Raw genomic sequence first — 14,885 nt, 5'->3', positions numbered from 1 at the left:
CCTGTCTAGTAAAAAGGAGATCCTGAGTTAAACTCTCAGCAGTGCCTTGCTTTGCTCATTGTAATATAACAAATCATTTTCATTAGGTCTTATTCCAATACAATTAAAATATAAAAGTCTGATTCATCTTACTGTTGAACAGATCATCTTAAACCTTATAAAAACCCAAGTATTTTCAAGATTATAGAATGAATACTGTTATTGCAAAATGAAAAAAACTACATATCTATGAGAAAGACGTAGATGAAATTTCTACCTAGATTTGAGCAATAATAATACCTTCATGAATAAAATTGTAAAGAATTCAAGAAATGAAATTGGGTTTTATAAGAGCACCTGTTTATTAAAACATATTAATCCTTGCGTAGTGATTGAGTATCTTTTCGTGTTTAAGATTACAATACATATAAACAAGAATTTATAGCAGAAAACACATTTTCATCATCAACAATAAATTATTTATGCATTTTTTACTATTGACGTTGGTGCTGTGGCTTAGTGGTTAAAGCACCTGTCTCGTAAACAGGAAATCCTGAGTTCAAATCTCAGCAGCACCTAACTGTTTTCTCCATGCTTTCCGAATAATTTTCATCAAACACATGTTGAATACAATTTAAGAATAAACATCTGGTTCTATGAACTTTAGAATAAGTTATCTTAAAAATTAAATAAAATGCTTGGTATTGTGAAGATTTTTGTAGGAATGCATTGACTGAAATAGGGAAAAGAAAATGTCAAAGAACAAGATAGAAGTGAATGATCACTCTACCGTTGAATTCAACTAATCCATTCTTTAGCAAGGTATATTTTAAATTGATATGAATAGGGTAAATTTCAAATTAGAGAGGTGTTTTTGAATAAGTGAAGAGTCTTCATTCATCTTAAGTGTTTGAGTAGAGAAGTGTGTGAACTTAGAAAAGAATATGAAAGTGAAAAAGCAATATTCCCTTGAACACCATAAAGAAAAGTGTTTCAAAATTAAGAATCAAGTGGGTGCTGTGGCTTAGCTGGTTGAAGCGCCTGCCTAGTAAACGGGAGATCCTGAGTTAAACTCTCAGCAGTGCCTTGCTTTGCTCATTGTAATTTAACAAATCATTTTCATTAGGTCTTATTCCAATACAATTAAAATATAATAGTCTGATTCATCTTACTGTTGAACAGATCATCTTAAACCTTATAAAAACCCAAGTATTTTCAAGATTATAGAATGAATACTGTTATTGCAAAATGAAAAAAATACATATCTATGAGAAAGAGGTAGATTAAATTTCTACCTAGATTTGAGCAATATTAATACCTTCATGAAAAAAATTATAAAGAATTCAAGAAATGAAATTGGGTTTTATAAGAGTACCTGTTTATTAAAACATATTAATCCTTGCGTAGTGATTGAGTATCTTTTCGTGTTTAAGATTACAATACATATAAAGAAGAATTTATAGCAGAAAACACATTTTCATCATCAACAATAAATTATTTATGCATTTTTTACTATTAACGTTGGTGCTGTGGCTTAGTGGTTAAAGCGCCTGTCTCGTAAACAGGAAATCCTGAGTTCAATTCTCAGCAGCACCTAACTGTTTTCTCCATGCTTTCCGAATAATTTTCATCAAACAAGTGTTGAATACAATTTAAGAATAAATATCTGGTTCTATGAGCTTTAGAATAAGTTATCTTAAAAATTAAATAAAATGCTTGGTATTGTGAAGATTTTTGTAGGAATGCATTGACTGAAATAGGGAAGAGAAAATGACAAAGAACAAGATAGAGGTGAATGATCACTCTATTGTCGAATTCAACTAATCCATTCTTTAGCAAGGTATATTTTAAAATGATATGAATAGGGTAAACTTCAAATTAGAGAGGTGTTTTTGAAGAAGTGAATAGTCTTCATTCATCTTAAGTGTTTGAGTGGAGAAGTGTGTGAACTTAGAAAAGAATATGAAAGGGAAAAAGCAATATTCTCTTGAACACCATAAAGAAAAGTGTTTCAAAATTAAGAATCAAGTGGGTGCTATGGCTTAGCTGGTTAAAGCGCCTGTATAGTAAACGGGAGATCCTGAGATCAACTCTCAGCAGCGCCTTGCTTTTCTCATTGTTATATAACAAATCATTTTCATTAGGTCTTATTCCGATACAATTTAAATATAAAAGTCTGATTCATCTTACTGTTAAAAAGATCATCTTAAACCTTATAAAAACCCAAGTATTTTCAAGATTATAGAATGAATACTGTTATTGCAAAATGAAAAAAACTACATATCTATGAGAAAGACTTAGATGAAATTTCTACCTAGATTTGAGCAATATTACTACCTTCATGAATAAAATTGTAAAGAATTCAAGAAATGAAATTGGGTTTTATAAGAGTACCTGTTTATTAAAACATATTAATCCTTGTGTAGTTATTGAGTATCTTTTCGTGTTTAAGATTACAATACGTATAAAGAAGAATTTATAGCAGAAAACACATTTTCATCATCAACAATAAATTATTTATGCATTTTTTACTATTAACGTTGGTGCTGTGGCTTAGTGGTTAAAGCGCCTGTCTCGTAAACAGGAAATCCTGAGTTCAATTCTCAGCAGCACCTAACTGTTTTCTCCATGCTTTCCGAATAATTTTCATCAAACAAGTGTTGAATACAATTTAAGAATAAACATCTGGTTCTATGAACTTTAGAATAAGTTATCTTAAAAATTAAATAAAATGCTTGGTATTGTGAAGATTTTTGTAGGAATGCATTGACTGAAATAGGGAAAAGAAAATGTCAAAGAACAAGATAGAGGTGAATGATCACTCTATCGTTGAATTCAACTAATCCATTCTTTAGCAAGGTATATTTTAAAATGATATGAATAGGGTAAACTTCAAATTAGAGAGGTGTTTTTGAATAAGTGAAGAGTCTTCATTCATCTTAAGTGTTTGAGTGGAGAAGTGTGTGAACTTAGAAAAGAATATGAAAGGGAGAAAGCAATATTCTCTTGAACACCATAAAGAAAAGTGTTTCAAAATTAAGAATCAAGTGGGTGCTGTGGCTTAGCTGGTTAAAGCGCCTGTCTAGTAAACAGGAAATCCTGAGTTCAATTCTCAGCAGCACCTAATTGTTTTCTCCATGCTTTCCAAATAATTTTCATCAAACAAGTGTTGAATACAATTTAGGAATAAATATCTGGTTCTATGAACTTTAGAATAAGTTATCTTAAAAATGAAATAAAATGCTTGGTATTGTGAAGATTTTTGTAGGAATGCATTGACTGAAATAGGGAAAAGAAAATGACAAAGAACAAGATAGAGGTGAATGATCACTCTATCGTTGAATTCAACTAATCCATTCTTTAGCAAGGTATATTTTAAATTGATATGAATAGGGTAAACTTCAAATTAGAGAGGTGTTTTTGAATAAGTGAAGAGTCTTCATTCTACTTAAGTGTTTGAGTAGAGAAGTGTGTGAACTTAGAAAAGAATATGAAAGTGAAAAAGCAATATTCCCTTGAACACCATAAAGAAAAGTGTTTCAAAATTAAGAACCAAGTGGGTGCTGTGGCTTAGCTGGTTGAAGCGCCTGTCTAGTAAAAAGGAGATCCTGAGTTAAACTCTCAGCAGTGCCTTGCTTTGCTCATTGTAATATAACAAATCATTTTCATTAGGTCTTATTCCAATACAATTAAAATATAAAAGTCTGATTCATCTTACTGTTGAACAGATCATCTTAAACCTTATAAAAACCCAAGTATTTTCAAGATTATAGAATGAATACTGTTATTGCAAAATGAAAAAAACTACATATCTATGAGAAAGACGTAGATGAAATTTCTACCTAGATTTGAGCAATAATAATACCTTCATGAATAAAATTGTAAAGAATTCAAGAAATGAAATTGGGTTTTATAAGAGTACCTGTTTATTAAAACATATTAATCCTTGCGTAGTGATTGAGTATCTTTTCGTGTTTAAGATTACAATACATATAAACAAGAATTTATAGCAGAAAACACATTTTCATCATCAACAATAAATTATTTATGCATTTTTTACTATTGACGTTGGTGCTGTGGCTTAGTGGTTAAAGCACCTGTCTCGTAAACAGGAAATCCTGAGTTCAAATCTCAGCAGCACCTAACTGTTTTCTCCATGCTTTCCGAATAATTTTCATCAAACACATGTTGAATACAATTTAAGAATATACATCTGGTTCTATGAACTTTAGAATAAGTTATCTTAACAATTAAATAAAAATGATTGGTATTGTGAAGATTTTTGTAGGAATGCATTGACTGAAATAGGGAAAAGAAAATGACAAAGAACAAGATAGAGGTGAATGATCACTCAATTGTTGAATTCAACTAATCCATTCTTCAGCAAGGTATATTTTAAAATGATATGAATAGGGTAAACTTCAAATTAGATAGGTGTTTTTGAATAAGTGAAGAGTCTTCATTCATCTTAAGTGTTTGAGTAGAGAAGTGTGTGAACTTAGAAAAGAATATGAAAGTGAAAAAGCAATATTCCCTTGAACACCATAAAGAAAAGTGTTTCAAAATTAAGAATCAAGTGGGTGCTGTGGCTTAGCTGGTTGAAGCGCCTGCCTAGTAAACGGGAGATCCTGAGTTAAACTCTCAGCAGTGCCTTGCTTTGCTCATTGTAATATAACAAATCATTTTCATTAGGTCTTATTCCAATACAATTAAAATATAAAAGTCTGATTCATCCTACTGTTGAACATATCATCTTAAACCTTATAAAAACCCAAGTATTTTCAAGATTATAGAATGAATACTGTTATTGCAAAATGAAAAAAATACATATCTATGAGAAAGAGGTAGATGAAATTTCTACCTAGATTTGAGCAATATTAATACCTTCATGAAAAAAAATTGTAAAGAATTCAAGAAATGAAATTGGGTTTTATAAGAGTACCTGTTTATTAAAACATATTAATCCTTGCGTAGTGATTGAGTATCTTTTCGTGTTTAAGATTACAATACATATAAAGAAGAATTTATAGCAGAAAACACATTTTCATCATCAACAATAAATTATTTATGCATTTTTTACTATTAACGTTGGTGCTATGGCTTAGTGGTTAAAGCGCCTGTCTCGTAAACAGGAAATCCTGAGTTCAATTCTCAGCAGCACCTAACTGTTTTCTCCATGCTTTCCGAATAATTTTCATCAAACAAGTGTTGAATACAATTTAAGAATAAACATCTGGTACTATGAGCTTTAGAATAAGTTATCTTAAAAATTCAATAAAATGCTTGGTATTGTGAAGATTTTTGTAGGAATGCATTGACTGAAATAGGGAAAAGAAAATGACAAAGAACAAGATAGAGGTGAATGATCACTCTATCGTTGAATTCAACTAATCCATTCTTTAGCAAGGTATATTTTAAAATGATATGAATAGGGTAAACTTCAAATTAGAGAGGTGTTTTTGAATAAGTGAATAATCTTCATTCATCTTAAGTGTTTGAGTGGAGAAGTGTGTGAACTTAGAAAAGAATATGAAAGGGAAAAAGCAATATTCTCTTGAACACCATAAAGAAAAGTGTTTCAAAATTAAGAATCAAGTGGGTGCTGTGGCTTTGCTGGTTAAAGCGCCTGTATAGTAAACAGGAGATCCTGAGTTCAACTCCCAGCAGCGCCTTGCTTTTCTCATTGTTATATAACAAATCATTTTCATTAGGTCTTATTCCGATACAATTAAAATATAAAAGTCTGATTCATCTTACTGTTAAAAAGATCATCTTAAACCTTATAAAAACCCAAGTATTTTGAAGATTATAGAATAAATACTGTTATTGCAAAATGAAAAAAACTACATATCTATGAGAAAGACGTAGATGAAATTTCTACCTAGATTTGAGCAATATTAATACCTTCATGAAAAAAATTGTAAAGAATTCAAGAAATGAAATTGGGTTTTATAAGAGTACCTGGTTATTAAAACATATTAATCCTTGCGTAGTGATTGAGTATATTTTCGTGTTTAAGATTACAATACATATAAAGAAGAATTTATACCAGAAAACACATTTTCATCATCAACAATAAATTATTTATGCATTTTTTACTATTAACGTTGGTGCTGTGGCTTAGTGTTTAAAACGCCTGTCTCGTAAACAGGAAATCCTGAGTTCAAATCTCAGCAGCACCTAACTGTTTTCTCCATGCTTTCCGAATAATTTTCATCAAACACATGTTGAATACAATTTAAGAATAAACATCTGGTTCTATGAACTTTAGAATAAGTTATCTTAAAAATTAAATAAAATGCTTGGTATTGTGAAGATTTTTGTAGGAATGCATTGACTGATATAGGGAAAAGAAAATGTCAAAGAACAAGATAGAAGTGAATGATCACTCTACCGTTGAATTCAACTAATCCATTCTTTAGCAAGGTATATTTTAAATTGATATGAATAGGGTAAACTTCAAATTAGAGAGGTGTTTTTGAATAAGTGAAGAGTCTTCATTCATCTTAAGTGTTTGAGTAGAGAAGTGTGTGAACTTAGAAAAGAATATGAAAGTGAAAAAGCAATATTCCCTTGAACACCATAAAGAAAAGTGTTTCAAAATTAAGAATCAAGTGGGTGCTGTGGCTTAGCTGGTTGAAGCGCCTGCCTAGTAAACGGGAGATCCTGAGTTAAACTCTCAGCAGTGCCTTGCTTTGCTCATTGTAATATAACAAATCATTTTCATTAGGTCTTATTCCAATACAATTAAAATATAATAGTCTGATTCATCTTACTGTTGAACAGATCATCTTAAACCTTATAAAAACCCAAGTATTTTCAAGATTATAGAATGAATACTGTTATTGCAAAATGAAAAAAATACATATCTATGAGAAAGAGGTAGATTAAATTTCTACCTAGATTTGAGCAATATTAATACCTTCATGAAAAAAAATTGTAAAGAATTCAAGAAATGAAATTGGGTTTTATAAGAGTACCTGTTTATTAAAACATATTAATCCTTGCGTAGTGATTGAGTATCTTTTCGTGTTTAAGATTACAATACATATAAAGAAGAATTTATAGCAGAAAACACATTTTCATCATCAACAATAAATTATTTATGCATTTTTTACTATTAACGTTGGTGCTGTGGCTTAGTGGTTAAAGCGCCTGTCTCATAAACAGGAAATCCTGAGTTCAATTCTCAGCAGCACCTAACTGTTTTCTCCATGCTTTCCGAATAATTTTCATCAAACAAGTGTTGAATACAATTTAAGAATAAACATCTGGTTCTATGAGCTTTAGAATAAGTTATCTTAAAAATTAAATAAAATGCTTGGTATTGTGAAGATTTTTGTAGGAATGCATTGACTGAAATAGGGAAGAGAAAATGACAAAGAACAAGATAGAGGTGAATGATCACTCTATTGTCGAATTCAACTAATCCATTCTTTAGCAAGGTATATTTTAAAATGATATGAATAGGGTAAACTTCAAATTAGAGAGGTGTTTTTGAAGAAGTGAATAGTCTTCATTCATCTTAAGTGTTTGAGTGGAGAAGTGTGTGAACTTAGAAAAGAATATGAAAGGGAAAAAGCAATATTCTCTTGAACACCATAAAGAAAAGTGTTTCAAAATTAAGAATCAAGTGGATGCTGTGGCTTTGCTGGTTAAAGCGCCTGTATAGTAAACAGGAGATCCTGAGTTCAACTCCCAGCAGCGCCTTGCTTTTCTCATTGTTATATAACAAATCATTTTCATTAGGTCTTATTCTGATACAATTAAAATATAAAAGTCTGATTCATCTTACTGTTAAAAAGATCATCTTAAACCTTATAAAAACCCAAGTATTTTGAAGATTATAGAATAAATACTGTTATTGCAAAATGAAAAAAACTACATATCTATGAGAAAGACGTAGATGAAATTTCTACCTAGATTTGAGCAATATTAATACCTTCATGAAAAAAATTGTAAGGAATTCAAGAAATGAAATTGGGTTTTATAAGAGTACCTGGTTATTAAAACATATTAATCCTTGCGTAGTGATTGAGTATATTTTCGTGTTTAAGATTACAATACATATAAAGAAGAATTTATACCAGAAAACACATTTTCATCATCAACAATAAATTATTTATGCATTTTTTACTATTAACGTTGGTGCTGTGGCTTAGTGTTTAAAACGCCTGTCTCGTAAACAGGAAATCCTGAGTTCAAATCTCAGCAGCACCTAACTGTTTTCTCCATGCTTTCCGAATAATTTTCATCAAACACATGTTGAATACAATTTAAGAATAAACATCTGGTTCTATGAACTTTAGAATAAGTTATCTTAAAAATTAAATAAAATGCTTGGTATTGTGAAGATTTTTGTAGGAATGCATTGACTGAAATAGGGAAAAGAAAATGTCAAAGAACAAGATAGAAGTGAATGATCACTCTACCGTTGAATTCAACTAATCCATTCTTTAGCAAGGTATATTTTAAATTGATATGAATAGGGTAAACTTCAAATTAGAGAGGTGTTTTTGAATAAGTGAAGAGTCTTCATTCATCTTAAGTGTTTGAGTAGAGAAGTGTGTGAACTTAGAAAAGAATATGAAAGTGAAAAAGCAATATTCCCTTGAACACCATAAAGAAAAGTGTTTCAAAATTAAGAATCAAGTGGGTGCTGTGGCTTAGCTGGTTGAAGCGCCTGCCTAGTAAACAGGAGATCCTGAGTTAAACTCTCAGCAGTGCCTTGCTTTGCTCATTGTAATTTAACAAATCATTTTCATTAGGTCTTATTCCAATACAATTAAAATATAATAGTCTGATTCATCTTACTGTTGAACAGATCATCTTAAACCTTATAAAAACCCAAGTATTTTCAAGATTATAGAATGAATACTGTTATTGCAAAATGAAAAAAATACATATCTATGAGAAAGAGGTAGATTAAATTTCTACCTAGATTTGAGCAATATTAATACCTTCATGAAAAAAAATTGTAAAGAATTCAAGAAATGAAATTGGGTTTTATAAGAGTACCTGTTTATTAAAACATATTAATCCTTGCGTAGTGATTGAGTATCTTTTCGTGTTTAAGATTACAAAACATATAAAGAAGAATTTATAGCAGAAAACACATTTTCATCATCAACAATAAATTATTTATGCATTTTTTACTATTAACGTTGGTGCTGTGGCTTAGTGGTTAAAGCCCCTGTCTCGTAAACAGGAAATCCTGAGTTCAATTCTCAGCAGCACCTAACTGTTTTCTCCATGCTTTCCGAATAATTTTCATCAAACAAGTGTTGAATACAATTTAAGAATAAACATCTGGTTCTATGAGCTTTAGAATAAGTTATCTTAAAAATTAAATAAAATGCTTGGTATTGTGAAGATTTTTGTAGGAATGCATTGACTGAAATAGGGAAGAGAAAATGACAAAGAACAAGATAGAGGTGAATGATCACTCTATTGTCGAATTCAACTAATCCATTCTTTAGCAAGGTATATTTTAAAATGATATGAATAGGGTAAACTTCAAATTAGAGAGGTGTTTTTGAAGAAGTGAATAGTCTTCATTCATCTTAAGTGTTTGAGTGGAGAAGTGTGTGAACTTAGAAAAGAATATGAAAGGGAAAAAGCAATATTCTCTTGAACACCATAAAGAAAAGTGTTTCAAAATTAAGAATCAAGTGGGTGCTGTGGCTTAGCTGGTTAAAGCGCCTGTATAGTAAACGGGACATCCTGAGATCAACTCTCAGCAGCGCCTTGCTTTTCTCATTGTTATATAACAAATCATTTTCATTAGGTCTTATTCCGATACAATTTAAATATAAAAGTCTGATTCATCTTACTGTTAAAAAGATCATCTTAAACCTTATAAAAACCCAAGTATTTTCAAGATTATAGAATGAATACTGTTATTGCAAAATGAAAAAAACTACATATCTATGAGAAAGACTTAGATGAAATTTCTACCTAGATTTGAGCAATATTACTACCTTCATGAATAAAATTGTAAAGAATTCAAGAAATGAAATTGGGTTTTATAAGAGTACCTGTTTATTAAAACATATTAATCCTTGCGTAGTTATTGAGTATCTTTTCGTGTTTAAGATTACAATACGTATAAAGAAGAATTTATAGCAGAAAACACATTTTCATCATCAACAATAAATTATTTATGCATTTTCTACAATTAACGTTGGTGCTGTGGCTTAGTGGTTAAAGCGCCTGTCTCGTAAACAGGAAATCCTGAGTTCAATTCTCAGCAGCACCTAACTGTTTTCTCCATGCTTACCAAATAATTTTCATCAAACAAGTGTTGAATACAATTTAAGAATAAACATCTGGTTCTATGAACTTTAGAATAAGTTATCTTAAAAATTAAATAAGATGCTTGGTATTGTGAAGATTTTTGTAGGAATGCATTGACTGAAATAGGGAAAAGAAAATGACAAAGAACAAGATAGAGGTGAATGATCACTCTATCGTTGAATTCAACTAATCCATTCTTTAGCAAGGTATATTTTAAAATGATATGAATAGGGTAAACTTCAAATTAGAGAGGTGTTTTTGAATAAGTGAAGAGTCTTCATTCATCTTAAGTGTTTGAGTGGAGAAGTGTGTGAACTTAGAAAAGAATATGAAAGGGAGAAAGCAATATTCTCTTGAACACCATAAAGAAAAGTGTTTCAAAATTAAGAATCAAGTGGGTGCTGTGGCTTAGCTGGTTAAAGCGCCTGTCTAGTAAACAGGAAATCCTGAGTTCAATTCTCAGCAGCACCTAATTGTTTTCTCCATGCTTTCCAAATAATTTTCATCAAACAAGTGTTGAATACAATTTAGGAATAAATATCTGGTTCTATGAACTTTAGAATAAGTTATCTTAAAAATGAAATAAAATGCTTGGTATTGTGAAGATTTTTGTAGGAATGCATTGACTGAAATAGGGAAAAGAAAATGACAAAGAACAAGATAGAGGTGAATGATCACTCTATCGTTGAATTCAACTAATCCATTCTTTAGCAAGGTATATTTTAAATTGATATGAATAGGGTAAACTTCAAATTAGAGAGGTGTTTTTGAATAAGTGAAGAGTCTTCATTCTACTTAAGTGTTTGAGTAGAGAAGTGTGTGAACTTAGAAAAGAATATGAAAGTGAAAAAGCAATATTCCCTTGAACACCATAAAGAAAAGTGTTTCAAAATTAAGAACCAAGTGGGTGCTGTGGCTTAGCTGGTTGAAGCGCCTGTCTAGTAAAAAGGAGATCCTGAGTTAAACTCTCAGCAGTGCCTTGCTTTGCTCATTGTAATATAACAAATCATTTTCATTAGGTCTTATTCCAATACAATTAAAATATAAAAGTCTGATTCATCTTACTGTTGAACAGATCATCTTAAACCTTATAAAAACCCAAGTATTTTCAAGATTATAGAATGAATACTGTTATTGCAAAATGAAAAAAACTACATATCTATGAGAAAGACGTAGATGAAATTTCTACCTAGATTTGAGCAATAATAATACCTTCATGAATAAAATTGTAAAGAATTCAAGAAATGAAATTGGGTTTTATAAGAGCACCTGTTTATTAAAACATATTAATCCTTGCGTAGTGATTGAGTATCTTTTCGTGTTTAAGATTACAATACATATAAACAAGAATTTATAGCAGAAAACACATTTTCATCATCAACAATAAATTATTTATGCATTTTTTACTATTGACGTTGGTGCTGTGGCTTAGTGGTTAAAGCACCTGTCTCGTAAACAGGAAATCCTGAGTTCAAATCTCAGCAGCACCTAACTGTTTTCTCCATGCTTTCCGAATAATTTTCATCAAACACATGTTGAATACAATTTAAGAATAAACATCTGGTTCTATGAACTTTAGAATAAGTTATCTTAAAAATTAAATAAAATGCTTGGTATTGTGAAGATTTTTGTAGGAATGCATTGACTGAAATAGGGAAAAGAAAATGTCAAAGAACAAGATAGAAGTGAATGATCACTCTACCGTTGAATTCAACTAATCCATTCTTTAGCAAGGTATATTTTAAATTGATATGAATAGGGTAAATTTCAAATTAGAGAGGTGTTTTTGAATAAGTGAAGAGTCTTCATTCATCTTAAGTGTTTGAGTAGAGAAGTGTGTGAACTTAGAAAAGAATATGAAAGTGAAAAAGCAATATTCCCTTGAACACCATAAAGAAAAGTGTTTCAAAATTAAGAATCAAGTGGGTGCTGTGGCTTAGCTGGTTGAAGCGCCTGCCTAGTAAACGGGAGATCCTGAGTTAAACTCTCAGCAGTGCCTTGCTTTGCTCATTGTAATTTAACAAATCATTTTCATTAGGTCTTATTCCAATACAATTAAAATATAATAGTCTGATTCATCTTACTGTTGAACAGATCATCTTAAACCTTATAAAAACCCAAGTATTTTCAAGATTATAGAATGAATACTGTTATTGCAAAATGAAAAAAATACATATCTATGAGAAAGAGGTAGATTAAATTTCTACCTAGATTTGAGCAATATTAATACCTTCATGAAAAAAATTGTAAAGAATTCAAGAAATGAAATTGGGTTTTATAAGAGTACCTGTTTATTAAAACATATTAATCCTTGCGTAGTGATTGAGTATCTTTTCGTGTTTAAGATTACAATACATATAAAGAAGAATTTATAGCAGAAAACACATTTTCATCATCAACAATAAATTATTTATGCATTTTTTACTATTAACGTTGGTGCTGTGGCTTAGTGGTTAAAGCGCCTGTCTCGTAAACAGGAAATCCTGAGTTCAATTCTCAGCAGCACCTAACTGTTTTCTCCATGCTTTCCGAATAATTTTCATCAAACAAGTGTTGAATACAATTTAAGAATAAATATCTGGTTCTATGAGCTTTAGAATAAGTTATCTTAAAAATTAAATAAAATGCTTGGTATTGTGAAGATTTTTGTAGGAATGCATTGACTGAAATAGGGAAGAGAAAATGACAAAGAACAAGATAGAGGTGAATGATCACTCTATTGTCGAATTCAACTAATCCATTCTTTAGCAAGGTATATTTTAAAATGATATGAATAGGGTAAACTTCAAATTAGAGAGGTGTTTTTGAAGAAGTGAATAGTCTTCATTCATCTTAAGTGTTTGAGTGGAGAAGTGTGTGAACTTAGAAAAGAATATGAAAGGGAAAAAGCAATATTCTCTTGAACACCATAAAGAAAAGTGTTTCAAAATTAAGAATCAAGTGGGTGCTATGGCTTAGCTGGTTAAAGCGCCTGTATAGTAAACGGGAGATCCTGAGATCAACTCTCAGCAGCGCCTTGCTTTTCTCATTGTTATATAACAAATCATTTTCATTAGGTCTTATTCCGATACAATTTAAATATAAAAGTCTGATTCATCTTACTGTTAAAAAGATCATCTTAAACCTTATAAAAACCCAAGTATTTTCAAGATTATAGAATGAATACTGTTATTGCAAAATGAAAAAAACTACATATCTATGAGAAAGACTTAGATGAAATTTCTACCTAGATTTGAGCAATATTACTACCTTCATGAATAAAATTGTAAAGAATTCAAGAAATGAAATTGGGTTTTATAAGAGTACCTGTTTATTAAAACATATTAATCCTTGCGTAGTTATTGAGTATCTTTTCGTGTTTAAGATTACAATACGTATAAAGAAGAATTTATAGCAGAAAACACATTTTCATCATCAACAATAAATTATTTATGCATTTTTTACTATTAACGTTGGTGCTGTGGCTTAGTGGTTAAAGCGCCTGTCTCGTAAACAGGAAATCCTGAGTTCAATTCTCAGCAGCACCTAACTGTTTTCTCCATGCTTTCCGAATAATTTTCATCAAACAAGTGTTGAATACAATTTAAGAATAAACATCTGGTTCTATGAACTTTAGAATAAGTTATCTTAAAAATTAAATAAAATGCTTGGTATTGTGAAGATTTTTGTAGGAATGCATTGACTGAAATAGGGAAAAGAAAATGTCAAAGAACAAGATAGAGGTGAATGATCACTCTATCGTTGAATTCAACTAATCCATTCTTTAGCAAGGTATATTTTAAAATGATATGAATAGGGTAAACTTCAAATTAGAGAGGTGTTTTTGAATAAGTGAAGAGTCTTCATTCATCTTAAGTGTTTGAGTGGAGAAGTGTGTGAACTTAGAAAAGAATATGAAAGGGAGAAAGCAATATTCTCTTGAACACCATAAAGAAAAGTGTTTCAAAATTAAGAATCAAGTGGGTGCTGTGGCTTAGCTGGTTAAAGCGCCTGTCTAGTAAACAGGAAATCCTGAGTTCAATTCTCAGCAGCACCTAATTGTTTTCTCCATGCTTTCCAAATAATTTTCATCAAACAAGTGTTGAATACAATTTAGGAATAAATATCTGGTTCTATGAACTTTAGAATAAGTTATCTTAAAAATGAAATAAAATGCTTGGTATTGTGAAGATTTTTGTAGGAATGCATTGACTGAAATAGGGAAAAGAAAATGACAAAGAACAAGATAGAGGTGAATGATCACTCTATCGTTGAATTCAACTAATCCATTCTTTAGCAAGGTATATTTTAAATTGATATGAATAGGGTAAACTTCAAATTAGAGAGGTGTTTTTGAATAAGTGAAGAGTCTTCATTCTACTTAAGTGTTTGAGTAGAGAAGTGTGTGAACTTAGAAAAGAATATGAAAGTGAAAAAGCAATATTCCCTTGAACACCATAAAGAAAAGTGTTTCAAAATTAAGAACCGAGTGGGTGCTGTGGCTTAGCTGGTTGAAGCGCCTGTCTAGTAAAAAGGAGATCCTGAGTTAAACTCTCAGCAGTGCCTTGCTTTGCTCATTGTAATATAACAAATCATTTTCATTAGGTCTTATTCCAATACAATTAAAATAT

The 14,885-nt window shown here is 30.5% G+C and overlaps 14 non-coding genes across 14 annotated transcripts; all 14 read left to right on the top strand.

The window, feature by feature from the left end:
* Window positions 1–484: 484 nt before the first annotated feature.
* On the top strand, window positions 485–557 carry TRNAT-CGU (transfer RNA threonine (anticodon CGU)). The gene has a single exon. It is a non-coding gene; the product is annotated as a tRNA-Thr (tRNA).
* A 945-nt stretch (window positions 558–1,502) lies between these two features.
* TRNAT-CGU (transfer RNA threonine (anticodon CGU)) lies at window positions 1,503–1,575 on the top strand. Its single transcript has one exon. It is a non-coding gene; the product is annotated as a tRNA-Thr (tRNA).
* A 946-nt stretch (window positions 1,576–2,521) lies between these two features.
* TRNAT-CGU (transfer RNA threonine (anticodon CGU)) lies at window positions 2,522–2,594 on the top strand. Its single transcript has one exon. It is a non-coding gene; the product is annotated as a tRNA-Thr (tRNA).
* A 435-nt stretch (window positions 2,595–3,029) lies between these two features.
* Window positions 3,030–3,103, top strand: TRNAT-AGU (transfer RNA threonine (anticodon AGU)). Its single transcript has one exon. It is a non-coding gene; the product is annotated as a tRNA-Thr (tRNA).
* A 946-nt stretch (window positions 3,104–4,049) lies between these two features.
* Window positions 4,050–4,122, top strand: TRNAT-CGU (transfer RNA threonine (anticodon CGU)). Its single transcript has one exon. It is a non-coding gene; the product is annotated as a tRNA-Thr (tRNA).
* A 947-nt stretch (window positions 4,123–5,069) lies between these two features.
* On the top strand, window positions 5,070–5,142 carry TRNAT-CGU (transfer RNA threonine (anticodon CGU)). Its single transcript has one exon. It is a non-coding gene; the product is annotated as a tRNA-Thr (tRNA).
* Window positions 5,143–7,107: 1,965 nt separating this feature from the next.
* On the top strand, window positions 7,108–7,180 carry TRNAM-CAU (transfer RNA methionine (anticodon CAU)). The gene has a single exon. It is a non-coding gene; the product is annotated as a tRNA-Met (tRNA).
* A 1,965-nt stretch (window positions 7,181–9,145) lies between these two features.
* On the top strand, window positions 9,146–9,218 carry TRNAT-CGU (transfer RNA threonine (anticodon CGU)). The gene has a single exon. It is a non-coding gene; the product is annotated as a tRNA-Thr (tRNA).
* Window positions 9,219–10,164: 946 nt separating this feature from the next.
* TRNAT-CGU (transfer RNA threonine (anticodon CGU)) lies at window positions 10,165–10,237 on the top strand. Its single transcript has one exon. It is a non-coding gene; the product is annotated as a tRNA-Thr (tRNA).
* Window positions 10,238–10,672: 435 nt separating this feature from the next.
* TRNAT-AGU (transfer RNA threonine (anticodon AGU)) lies at window positions 10,673–10,746 on the top strand. The gene has a single exon. It is a non-coding gene; the product is annotated as a tRNA-Thr (tRNA).
* Window positions 10,747–11,692: 946 nt separating this feature from the next.
* On the top strand, window positions 11,693–11,765 carry TRNAT-CGU (transfer RNA threonine (anticodon CGU)). The gene has a single exon. It is a non-coding gene; the product is annotated as a tRNA-Thr (tRNA).
* A 945-nt stretch (window positions 11,766–12,710) lies between these two features.
* On the top strand, window positions 12,711–12,783 carry TRNAT-CGU (transfer RNA threonine (anticodon CGU)). Its single transcript has one exon. It is a non-coding gene; the product is annotated as a tRNA-Thr (tRNA).
* A 946-nt stretch (window positions 12,784–13,729) lies between these two features.
* On the top strand, window positions 13,730–13,802 carry TRNAT-CGU (transfer RNA threonine (anticodon CGU)). Its single transcript has one exon. It is a non-coding gene; the product is annotated as a tRNA-Thr (tRNA).
* A 435-nt stretch (window positions 13,803–14,237) lies between these two features.
* On the top strand, window positions 14,238–14,311 carry TRNAT-AGU (transfer RNA threonine (anticodon AGU)). Its single transcript has one exon. It is a non-coding gene; the product is annotated as a tRNA-Thr (tRNA).
* The last annotated feature ends 574 nt before the right edge of the window (window positions 14,312–14,885 follow it).

Source organism: Lissotriton vulgaris, chromosome 12 (genome assembly GCF_964263255.1).
Source record: "Lissotriton vulgaris chromosome 12, aLisVul1.2, whole genome shotgun sequence".
Classification (NCBI taxonomy): domain Eukaryota; kingdom Metazoa; phylum Chordata; class Amphibia; order Caudata; family Salamandridae; genus Lissotriton; species Lissotriton vulgaris.
This window is presented reverse-complemented; position numbering and strand designations above follow the sequence as displayed.